The sequence below is a fragment of the Bufo gargarizans genome, chromosome 9 (genome assembly GCF_014858855.1).
Source record: "Bufo gargarizans isolate SCDJY-AF-19 chromosome 9, ASM1485885v1, whole genome shotgun sequence".
Classification (NCBI taxonomy): domain Eukaryota; kingdom Metazoa; phylum Chordata; class Amphibia; order Anura; family Bufonidae; genus Bufo; species Bufo gargarizans.
The window spans coordinates 150,800,291-150,813,176 of NC_058088.1; the positions used below are offsets into that span (position 1 = coordinate 150,800,291).

Below are 12,886 nucleotides of genomic sequence, written 5' to 3' on the forward strand. Positions count from 1 at the left end.
TGGCCTCCGGAGGACATGGAAGCGGTGAGTGAGACGCTTAATTTCACTCCCGCTCCGTGATCACGTGATTTAAACGATTCCTCGATGCAGGGAAACTGCATCGATGAATTTTTTGACTCTATTTAATCGAGTTATTCGAATAATCGTTTCAGCCCTAATCCGGATCAGGGCTTAAGCTAAACATCAATTACTATGCTTTCCATTTAAGTGCAAGGATGTGGTGTGTTATGCAACAATTCATTACTACTAGTGCCCATTAGGACTGAATTACACCTATTAATCCTGCACCTACCAAATTAACTAAGACTTAACTTTTATTAAATACTAGTAATACTTTTGTGAATATCTAAATCATTAAAACTTCCAGCATTCGCTGGCCTTTCAGTACCGATAGAAGTACCCTGTCAGGATGTCACCTGACCTGGGTTATCTGCTACTATGTAGCTACACACTAGTGCCTAACTGGCTGCGCGCTGCCAGTGTAATATGCGGGCACTGTATGTTTTCTTAACACTGTAATACCAGGCTGCAGCGATATGCTGTATTAAAATTAGAGCTTCACGCTGTCCCCCGACATGTTTCGCCGTATGCCGGCGTCTTCAGGGGTTAGGGCAGAGTGTGAGCGTGTCCGCTCACGGCTGGCCTATAAGACCTTCGTTTGTGACGTTCTTCCTGTGGGTTTCACTGCGGGGCGTGATTAGGATCCAAGACTGGGGTGGTGATAGGGAGCGCTACAGGACTCCACCCCCTGACGTTAGTATCCTCCTAATACATGACCTTCTACTAGGCTTCCGTCATGGGATTGCGCCGCGCATGTCTTGTACACTTGGAGATTCCCCGATGTGCGTATTACTGCGCATATCGGCCGACTTTGTTCACGGCCCTTCGGGTTCCGGATGTGACACTTCATTACGGCGCATGCCCATGGACTTAGTCGCCAGCACCAGCGGGTCGATTCTTCATTGTATGCATCCTGACTTCTTTTGACCAGGTATAGTTGTCTATGCCAGAATAGATGTCTACTATATATTTCATCACCCTTGGTTGTGCATGCTGTGCATTCCCTTACTATTATTGCCACTTTATGCTCATATCTGAAGATTCAGCTCCAGTCCCTTGCCGGCCTTCATAATGTATATAGGGGGGGGGGGGGGGGGGGCTTATCACTGCACATGCTTCTGTCCTGTAATCTGTGCTTGCTTAATCTCTGTATTATATGGCTTAGATGGTATTATTATCTATCTATGGCCATCCTTCAGTTCATTCTGCATGCATCCACTCCTTTCAGTGCATGCTCCCTTCAGCTAAGCTGATTAACTTCCACTACCCTATTTATTCACCCCAGTATTGTTATCCCTTTCGGCGCATTGCCGGATCCGACGTTTAGTTTTTTCTCAATAGTTACCATGGCTGCCGGGACGCTAAAGTCCTGGCAGCCATGGTAAAGTGTAGTGGGGAGCAGTATACTTACCGTCCGTGCGGCTCCCGGGGCGCTCCAGAGTGACGTCAGGGCGCCCCAAGCGCATGGATCACGTGATCGCATGGCACGTCATCCATGCGCCTGGGGCGCTCTGACGTCACTCTGGAGCGCCCCGGGAGCCGCACGGACTGTAAGTATACCGCTCCCCGCTACTACTATGGCAACCAGGACTTTAATAGCGTCCTGGGGGCCATAGTAACACTAAACGCATTTTGAAGACGGATCCGTCTTCAAATGCTTTCAGTACACTTGCGTTTTCCCGGATCCGGCGTGTAATTCCAGCAAGTGGAGTACACGCCGGATCCGGACAACGCAAGTGTGAAAGAGGCCTAACATAGATGAAAAAAATAAAAATCATAGCTCTTGGAAGGTGACGATGAAAAAAATAAAAACGCTTGGTCAGTAAAGCCCAAAACAGGCTGTTTACTAAGGGGTTAATAACATTTCAGACAAGCCCCCGTACAGCATTAGGCTAGTGCTACACACCGTTATGTCGCGCGACAATTCTTATAATAAAAGTCTATAGTGTCGCCATGCAACACGACGGTTGCAAAAAATCCATCCAAGATCGCAGTGCGACACCATAGACTATTATAAGAAATGTTGCGGTGTAGATGTGCCCTACGTGTCGCACCACACATGTCGTCGTGTAGCCCAAGCCTTAAAGCAAAGGGTGAGAAGGAATCGACTTGGAGTCTGTGATCAGCACTAATCAGAACATGGCGGCATGGGGTGATCTGTAATTAGCTCGAAGGTACCAGCGATTAGATTAACCCCTTACAGTCGCATCCCTCCAGCTTTTATCAGAGGACCTGTAAGATGAAGGCAGCCGCTGGCACTTATATCTTATTATTTACGAGGCCATGGTCATGCTATGGCAGTACTATCTGCCCACTACACCCTCCCCCGTCTCTGCATTATCGCTATGTGCGCCGCCATATCGTGTACATAACAGGATACTCACCAGGCGAGGGAGCTCCGCTTCAGTAAGGCGCGCCACAAGCCTCACGTGACCGGCGTCAGTGTCACGTGACCGAGGATTACTCCCAGAAGAGCGCACTCAGTCACGTAGTAGATCACGTGATCGCGCCTGCGCCGTGCTGGATTCTGGCGGCAATGACAGCCTCGCAGCTCTAGTCAGTCAGTGGAAGTCTTCATATGTGGCTGAGCCCCCAGCAACCAATCAGATTACAGCTTTCATTTTTGTAAGGCTCTGAATGTGCTGTGAGCCACAGTAGGAGCCTTATACTATATCTCCTAGGATTAGGGCTGAGCGAACTTTTTCAAGCGTACGAGGTTCGGGTTTATCAAAGAATTCCGCCATAACGGACCGTAACTTATGGTCCGTGATGGACTGGGGGCCCATTGAAGTCAATGGATCCACAAAAAATGTAGATGACACATGGACCACATCTGTATTTTGTGGATCTGTGGACTACAAAATGGATACGGTTGTGTGCATGTACACCTTTGGACTGGAGTCAATATTTTTAATGATTGCATTTAACTTATTTTTGGCTAAAAATCATATTTTTAATTTGAATCCAGAGGAAAAAAGCCGTCTGGTTTGAGAGCTGCACTTATACAGACAAACAAAGCGAGTTTGTGAGCGTTCGCATGTTTGATTTCAAGTGTGTGTTTGTATTAAGGATTCAGGCAGGCAGTTCCGTAGCAATCTGGACGCAAACTGATGGCATTTGTCAGACAGATCCGGATGCGGATCCGCCTCCTCTTGAAAATTCATTGGTGGCCAGTGGTTATACCAGAGTGTCAGCAGACCGTTTAACCCATTCCAAACCGGCCCGTACGGACCGCTGTATGGAAAAGGTTAACTGTCAGGGAGCTCCCTCCCTCTCCCATCGGGGGGCTTCTGTGCCTTTGCAGCCCCCAGACAGGATAAGGTCACAGAGGTACGGAGCCCCCCTCCTTGCCCTTCCCCGTCTGCGAAGTTGTGGCCACAACTGAGCAGACGGGGAAGGTTCCCATGGCAACAGGACGCCTTCTCAGGCATCCTGCTGTCCATGCTGCTGAACAGATCTGTGCTAAAGGCATAGATCTGTTCAGACAAAGTGTAAGTAGAATACAGTGCAGTACACTATATAGAGTACTGTACTGTATTATACAGACATCAGACCCACTGGATATTCAAGAACCAAGTGGGTCTGGGTAAAAAAAAATAGTGAAAAAAGTAAAGATAAAAAAACACATTTATCACAAAATAAAAAAAAATACACGACACATATTAGGTATCGCCGCGTCCGTAACGACCTGATCTATAAAACGGTCATGTTACTTTCCCTGCACTGTGAACACCAAAAAAATAAAAACTATGAGAAAATTGAAATTTTGCCCACCTTACTTCCCAAAAAAGGTAATAAAAAAGTGATCAAAAAAGTCGCATGTACGCTGAAATAGTACCAATCAAACCGTCATCTCATCCCGTAAAAATCATACCCTACCCAAGATAATCGCCCAAAAACTGAAAAAACTATGGCTCTTAGACTATGGAAACACTAAAACATGATTTTTTTTTGTTTCAAAAATGAAATCATTGTGTAAAACTTAAATAAATAAAAATAAGGTATACATATTAGGTATCGCCATGTCCGTACCGACCGTCTCTATAAAAATATCACATGACCTAACCCCTCAGGTGACCACCGTAAAAAAATAAAAATAAAAACGGTGTAAAAAAAATCCATTTTTTGGCATCTTACGTCACAAAACGCGTCTGGCATAACTAGCTGAGAATTCCCACCGGACTAACAAGAGGCCTTTATACAGATGATTTATTAAAATCTTACGAATAATTGGAGCGCTCCAAATATGAGAAAAAATTCGGATCCTATCTTCCACATCAAGTTCCCGCGATACCTTGCTGCGAGATACAAGTCTGCTTTCTGACACAGACCACGTGATATGCCGGCGTCTGCCTGAACAGTGTGGAGAAACAAGTATAGCAGCAGCTTTTATGTCGGGCATGTAATGCCGCATCTTGGGATACGAAAATTCTAACCCACCTAGGAGCAGGTAAGACCTGTATAGGCGGGCATCATAGTACATATTGATACTTGTTTTCATTATCATGGACAGAAACGAAGGTCTGGACATTCAATTGCAAAAAATTGCCACTGTATTCAGGACTGTTCCTTCTATATAAGGATGTTTCGGCTCATAAGCCGCAAGCTACAATGATATGAATATATTCTATGCGGACTTTTGAACCAACATAAAATTTAGTCAGTCCCATTGGGAAGTCATCTTTATGTTCAGCAATTATTTGCATATTTGATAGTTATTGCGCGGTTTCCAACATTTAATGTGTGCCAGCATACACATGTGTGATTTATTGTTTTATGATTTTTTTATAGCTTATAGCTTTTTATTGATATTGATTTTGTTATTAAATTGAGTGTGATCACCATATATTGTATATTCATTTGTAACCAAACATACAGAGTGCCAGTCCGCAATGTACAAGTAATTCCTATATTTTTCTCTGTACGGGTAATACAGATATTTGGACTAGAGCACCTGTTCCCTGTCACATAAGAGTGAGCTATTCCAACCAGCCCTTTTTTCAAAATTTGGTATTTTGTTTATAAATAAAAATGATATTTTTTTAACTTCATTTTACCAGTGTCATGAAGTACAATATGTGACGAAAAAACTATCTCAAAATGGCCTGGATAAGTCAAAGCGTTTTAAAGTTATCAGCACTTAAAGTGACACTGGTCAGATTTGCAAAAAATGGCCAAGTCCTTAAGGTGAAATAGGGCTGAGTCCTCAAGGGGTTAAAGGTCTGCGCATGCGCAGACCGAAAAGCCGGACCCATTTTGCCAGAACACTTAATGCCGGATCTGGCACTAATACACTTCAATGTCCATTCCGGCAAGTGTTCAGTATTTTGGCATGCTGCGGTATTTTCTCTGTCCAAAAAAAGGAAAAGGGACTGAACGGATTGCTCTCCATTCAGAATGCATTAGGATAAGGGTCTGTTCACACGTCCGTTGTTTCTTTCCTGATCTGTTCCGTTTTTTGCTGAACAGATCTGGACCAGATCTGGACCCATTCATTTTCAATGGGTCCTGAAAAAAAATCAGACATTGTGCTGTCCGATTTTTTTCAGGACCCATTGAAAATGAATGGGACCAGATCTGGTCCAGATCTGTTCAGCAAAAAACGGAACAGATCAGGAAAGAAACAACGGACGTGTGAATGGACCCTTAAACTGATCAGTTTTTTTCCGGTATTGAGCCCCTAGGACGGAACTCTATGCCGGAAAAGAAAACCGCTAGTGTGAAAGTACCCTAAGTGTGTAACTTTAGATTACGTGAGTGAGTATCTGTGAGAGCTAAATTATGTGTGTGCATTTCTGGGGCTGTGCCTGACCTATTTGTATTCTATACCAGTCAGGGCAGTGTAGTCTAGCTATACACTGACTTGCTTTTGCTGCCAAGTTTATTTCATAGCAGCTGAGAGTATACTGTGATTCCTTTTTTTTCTCTCTTCCTTCTCCAGGGTGTTGCACAGGTGAGTAATTAGGGTGAGGCTATATAATTAAGAGAAGTTAACCCCTTCAACCCCGGGTTTGTTTTCACCTTCCTGCCCAGGCCATTTTTTGCACATCTGACATGTGTCACTTTATGTGGCAATAACCCTAACCCCTTAGGGACGCATGACGTACCGGTACGGCATGTTTCCCGATACGTCATGAGTTTAAAACGCGATTGTGGCGCTGCAGAGTTTAAAACGCGATTGTGGCGCTGCGGAGGTTAATCGGAACAGGATGCCCGCTGAAATCATTCAGCGGGCATCCTGTCACAACGCCGGGGGGATCCCGTATCGGCGATCGCAGCAAACCGCAGCTCAATTCAGACCTGCGGTTTGCAGCGCTTTCTGCAGTTTCTGATCGCGGGGATCAGAAACTTTAAAATGCCCAAAATAAAGATTTTTGCAGCCCCCCTGCACCCCTGAATGATTTTATGCAGGTGGTGCAGGAGGGGGTTGCAGGCGGTGCGGGAGGCGGGCGGTGGGGCAGGCGGGATCGCGATCCCCTACCCGCCTCCTCTTGAATATTCATTGGTGTCCAGTGGGTATACCAGAGTGTCAGCACATTGCAATTTTTTGTCATCTTACGTCACAAAAAGTGTAATAGAAAGCAATCAAAAAGTAATATGCACCCAAAAATAGTGCCAATCAAACCGTCATCTCATCCCACAAAAAAATGAGACCCTAAATAAGATAATCGCCCAAAAACTGAAAAAACTATGGCTCTCAGACTATGGAGACACTAAAACATGATTTTTTTTGTTTCAAAAATTAAATCATTGTGTAAAACTTACATAAAAAAAAAATTCACAGAATTAGGAAACGATTGGCTGAAATGAAAAATTGCTATTTTTTTTCCAGAAAAAGTTGCTTTACACCCACATTATTCACTTTCACAAGGCACAAACACGGCAAAATGCACCCCACATTTTGTTTCCCATTTCTCCCCGAATACGCCAACACCCCATATGTGCTCCAATAATGATGTATGGATGCCTGGCAGGGTTCAAATAGGGGAAGTAGCGCCATAGGGCTTTTGCGGGACAGATTTTGCAGGATTGGCTTTTGGGAACTATGTCGCATATAAAGACACCCTGAGGTACCCATAGAGTGGAAACCCCCAAAAAGTGACCCCATTCTGGAAACTACACTCTCAAGGAATATTTCAAGATGTGTAGTGAGAACATTGTCCTCAAAGGTAATTCATGGAATTGGCTGTGAAAATGAAAAATTTTATTTTTTCCCAAAAAAGTTGCTTTACACCCACATTTTTCACTTTCAGAAGGGGTAACAGGACAAAATGAACCCCGCATTTTGTTCCCCATTTCCCCCAAAATAAGCCAACACCCCATATGTGCTCAAAAAATGATGTATGGGCTCTAGGGTCAAACAGCTAAATATGGATTTTGCTGACCTGAATTGGCAGACATGGATTTTAGGTGCCATGTCGCATTAAATAAATTCCTGAGGTCCCCAGAAATGAAAAACCCCATGAAGTGACCCCAATTTGGAAAGAGCACCCCCGTATGAACATTTTAAGTGCATTTTTTTGCAAACGGGTGTCTCACAGAGGGCAGCACAAATTTGGGAAAATGACAAATTACTAGCAGACCTCAATTTTTCACTTTCACAAGGGGTTAAAGGAGAAAATGCACCCCAGTATATGTTCCCCATTGTCTCCCCATTCAGGAAACACCCCATATGTGCTTGTAACCTGCTGTATGGGCGCACAGCAGGCAAATGGCAAAATCTAAATTTAGCTGACAGGCCTGAATTGGCAGGCATGGATTTTAGGTGCTCTCTACATAGAGGTGATAACTATTATCCAGCAGTGGGTGCAGTAAGTCCCACACAATCTTGCTGGTAACTCCTAGAATGGGGGGGCATTCAGGGGGTTGTATCCGGGAATGTTTCCCCTCATAAACCCGGAACCTGTAGGTGTACCCGGAGATACTTTCGCACAGCTTGTACATTTTAATTCCGTACCGTGCCCGCTGGCTGGGCAGGTACTGGTGAAATGTAACCCTTTCTTTAAAATGTACAAGGCACTCGTTTATGCTAATTTATTTTTCTGGGGTGAACACCTCTGTAAATTTGAAGTTGATGTGCTCCAATACGGGTCTTATTTTAAATAGACGGTCAAAATATGGATAATTTTTTTTTGGGGGGGGGGGGGGCACTGTGCATTATTATAATATAGGAATTTCAAAATGGATTCAAATTGTTTACGGGACATGGTCATATTGTAAATTGGAGTGTGGTACAAGACATCTGAACTCCAATATTGTTTCATTTCATTTTTTTTTTTACCAGGCCCATATGCAGCAACAGCCCCCAAAACTTCATAATGTCGGTTGCATTTACAGTGGTCCAACCTAGGGGTCTAGCATATGAGGATGTCAGATTTTGAGCAATAAACTGCTGGACGTACAAATTTGTTTGGGTCACCATCAAATTTATGAGATCGTCAGAGAAATTCTGGAATTTGGGGCTCATAATCCTTAGGCGGTGTGGTCCATAGGGGATCACTGGGGGGGGGGGGGGCTACTTCATGTCTCCTGGGGCATCTCCTTGAGGGTCTCTCATCACCGGATGATGATGATAATAAAGGAGTTGAGGAGTAGAGGAATGTGGCATCCTCTTCTCCCTCACTTGCAGACTCCGATCCAGAGGCAAGGATGGTGTATGCCTCTTCAGCGGAGTACATTCTCTGGGATGTAAAGTGAAAAGTGTCAGGGGGGTGTATGTAGTGATTTAACACATGAGGGGGCTTGTAATGAATGTAATTAAAATACAATTTATGATAAAGAAAAAAAAGAGAAAGAAAGAAAATAATAATTTAAAAAAAGGCACTAAACCTGAGCAGACCCAGTCAGTAATTGACAGTATTGGGGATCTGAAACAGCTGCAGATGCGCCAAAGATCACTGCAGCTGTTCCAGATGTTCTTCTTTTTCTTCTTCTGAAAAGCACTGAATGGAAAGCAGTGATTTATGTGGTAGTACCACAAGTTCCAGACGACAACTTGCAGCACAGAGGGGCACAGGTCCTCTCTGCAAGCAGTCACCAAGCTAGAATGGCTGCCTGCATAGAGGCACCAATGGTTCTTTCTGCTGCATAGCGCTGCCATTGGCTGGAGCGTTGTTCCAGCCAATCGCAGCGCTGGGAGGGGACATCAGTGCCTGATGTCCCCTCCCTGACCTCGGAGGTGACATGGGCTGATGTAATCAGCCCCAATCACCTCCGTCCCAGCCACCAGCAGCACCACAGATTGGATGATACTTGTATAGCGCTGCCATAGGCTGGAGCATTGCTCCAGCCAATTGCAATGCTGGGAAGGGACACTTGTGTCTGGTGTCCCCTCAGTGACCTAGGAGGAGACATGGGCTGATGTCATCAGTGCCTCCCACCTCTAGCCGAGCCCCCCTGCAGCTCCATTAACAACACTGCGATGAGCCGATCTTCACTAGCCAGCCAATCGAAGCAATTGGGGCTGTAGGGGGGCAGAACAACTCCAGGCTCTCCTTCATCTAACATGGATGACTGCTGATTAGTGCAGCCAGCTCACTCCGGTCACCGCGCGATGCAGCGCGGTGACCGGAGTTATTCATGACATACTTTTGCGTCAAGATGCGGTAAGTCACCGACTTTCATGGCGTAGTGGTACATCATGTGTCGGGAAGGGGTTAAATAGCCAGTCTTAAGGGCAGCTCAGTCCTTTGAATCCAGAGTAAAAATGCAGCCTGGTTTGAAGCTGTTTGGGAGCTGCACTTATACAAGCAGACAAACAACACAAGTTTGTGAGGGTTCGCGTATTTGATTTCCAGTGTGTGTTTATATTAAGTGTGTGACTTTAGATTGCATGACTTTAAATTCAGGGACTTTAGAAGGGGACTACAGTAAGTATATTAAATTTTTTCTCTTTTGTTGCGTAATCCCCATTTAGTATGGGCTCCATTATTAACAGCGCAGTCCAGTGCACATCTTGTGTAATGTATGCAGTCCTGGAACAGCCGTTTGAGGGGGCATATCTTCATTCAAAATGTGAGCAAATTGCCCATTTGGAATCGCACATCATGTATCTAACCAGGCGAGTTTCAACACTGAGACGCGTTAACAATTTGGAAAAGAGTTTTCTGCTCACTGAGCAAGCACTATATGGGGCAGATGTGGGGGAGGGTGGTAGCGAGGAGGCTCAGGAAAGTGAAGTAGGTAGCTGGATAACCGTTAGAAAGCGGGGTAGAAGGAAGAGTGTCAGGGAGGCTAGCCCTGATCTGACACACCCCAACAAGTTTGCAAGTCAGGGGAATGTCAGCTCCAGTAAGCAGGAGAGCAGGGCAGGCCAGATAGGTGCTGGTAGTGGGAGACTCAATTATTAGGGGAACAGATATGGCGATCTGTCACAAAGACTGGGATCATCGAACGGTGTGTTGTCTTCCTGGCGCTCGGGTTTGACACATCGCTGATCGGGTTGACAGATTACTGGGAGCGGCTGAAGAAGATCCAGCAGTCATGGTCCATATCGGAACCAATGACAAAGTTAGAGGTAGGTGGAGCGTCCTTAAAAATTATTTTAGGGATTTAGGTCAAAAGCTTAGGGCAAGGACCTCAAAGGTAGTGTTTTGTGAAATACTACTTGTACCACAAGCCACACAAGAAAGACAGTGGGAGATTAGGGAGGTTAATAAGTGGCTCAAGAACTGGTGTACGAAGGAGTGGTTTGGGTTCCTGGAGAACTTCTCTGTCGGCTACAGGCTCTATCGTAGGAATGGGCTGCACCTCAATGGGGAAGGGGCAGCTGTGTTGAGGGAGAAGATGGCTAGAAGTGTTTGAACTAGGGACTGGGGGGGAAGGTAATTACGTTATAGGATGGGAATATAGTGCAGCTAGAGACCGAGGGCAAGGAAATGGGACTGGGGGAGGAATGGAAGGAGGGACTAGAACAGTTCAGAAGGAAAAGAGTCGGGTAAAAAAATATACATAAACCTCTTAATTGTATGTATATTAATAAAAAATAACTGAAATAAAGTGGCCATGGAAGGAAATGCTCAAAAACCCCAAACACTGTAGTGTGTTTATACCCGGGGGAGAAATTCCTCTGCATGTGATCCGTTGTTAACTGCAATCCCCAGCAAAAATGCATACAATGGAGGATGCCGGCAGCGGACCACATGCACCACAATGACATCCTACACAAGATGGGATAATGTGTGGATGCAAATATACAAATATTTCAATCACTGCGAAAGGTGCACCACAATGATATGCAACTGACAACACTGGCTAACCCCTCAAGCTGATGTTAAGAACGGAAACTTTAGCCATTGTATTCCAGTCAGAAACACATCGGAGCCCTTTTGCACCACCGTCAAGATATCTCCGCGTGGCACGGGTTCCTACCACTAAGCTACCTATGGAGTGTGAACACGGTACCTCCATAGTGAGATCACTCAGGCAGTGGGAGAGATGATAATACATAAATCACTGCTTACAGCCTTTTCATCTCTCCCACTGCCTGAGTGATCTCACTATGGAGGTATGTGGGAGCTTGGCTGTAAGTTGTATCTTAGCACCTCTCAGACCATTGTTCACACTCCATAGGTAGCTTAGTGGTAGGAACCCGGGGATCAGTTCATTCGCTTCTGACTCTTGGGAGTATCTAGGATAAGCCTTCACTGAGCTAGACCTAATTGATTTCTTGATTTTTTCCTAAGAGAGCAAAACTAACCCTAAAAAAGTTATTTATTTATATAAATGGTAAAAAGTATAAATCTGAAGGTGTCGGCCCTCTACAGAGCAATGAGGAGGCAGCTGCTGCCAAGCCAAGTAAGATAATGGGTTGCATCAAAAGGGGCATAAATGCCCATGATGAGAACATAGTTCTACCACTTTACAAATCACTAGTCAGACCGCACATGGAGTACTGTGTACAGTTCTGGGCTCCTGTGAACAAGGCAGACATAGCAGAGCGGGAAAGGGTTTAGAGGAGGGCAACTAAAGTAATAACTGGAATGGTGGGACTACAGTACCCTGAAAGATTATCAAAATTAGGGTTAATTTCTTTAGAAAAAAGACGACTGAGGGGAGATCGAAAAACCTTGTATAAATATATCAAGGGTCAGTACAGAGATCTCTCCCATCATCTATTTATACCTAGGACTGTGACGAGGGGACATCCTCTGCGTCTGGAGGAAAGAAGGTTTATACACAAACATAGAAGAAGATTCTTTACCCACCAAAGGTGTACATAACCTTTAAGGGTATATGCACATAGCAAAATTTTCCCACACTTTGGCACGGAAATCCACATTGTATCCCAGGGGCACCCCGACTGTGAGCTGTAGTTATGTGCACAAATGTAGCAAAACTGCAGTACAAATGTGGTGTTTTGGTGTAGCAAGTGGAGTGATCAAAAGTAGGGCTCAAACCTTTTTTTTCTCAGGCCTCACCAGCTAGCAAATACTACCATGCAGCACACAATACCCCCTACTGCCACAAAATACTACAGTACAGCACAAAACACTTTCCCAGCAGTATAAAATAACCACTAGAAACACCAAATACTATAATGCAGCATAAAGTACCCACCAGAGACGCCAAATAAATACCGTCACTATCTCTCTCTATTTTTCCTTTTTATAAAAATAAAATACTAAAATAGAAATGACAAAATAAAACCCCCTGCAAAAATTATGTACGTATCAGAATGGGCAAAAAAGTTATGGATTTTAAATACACTTACTAAAAAACAGAGAATGTATAAGTAAATGGCCCGATCTTGAACCAGTTAAAAGGAGTCTGTAAGCAGTTTTGTTCTTGATATAGTGTTGGCAGCACTAGGTAAGGGTTGGAGAGA

General features: G+C 44.5%; 1 protein-coding gene across 2 annotated transcripts in view; it reads right to left on the reverse strand.

Annotated features, from left to right (window-relative positions):
* The window catches only part of ANAPC13 (anaphase promoting complex subunit 13), a 54,824-nt gene that overhangs the window by 20,890 nt on the left and 21,048 nt on the right, over window positions 1-12,886 (reverse strand). Inside the window, exon 1 of one of the 2 annotated variants that reach the window (XM_044305361.1) lies at window positions 2,443-2,546. The exons of the other annotated variant lie outside the window; for it this stretch is intronic. The gene's annotated coding sequence lies outside the window, so the exon portion shown is untranslated. Of the gene's footprint in view, window positions 1-2,442; window positions 2,547-12,886 lie in introns of those variants that run through there. 2 annotated transcript variants of the gene reach the window in all.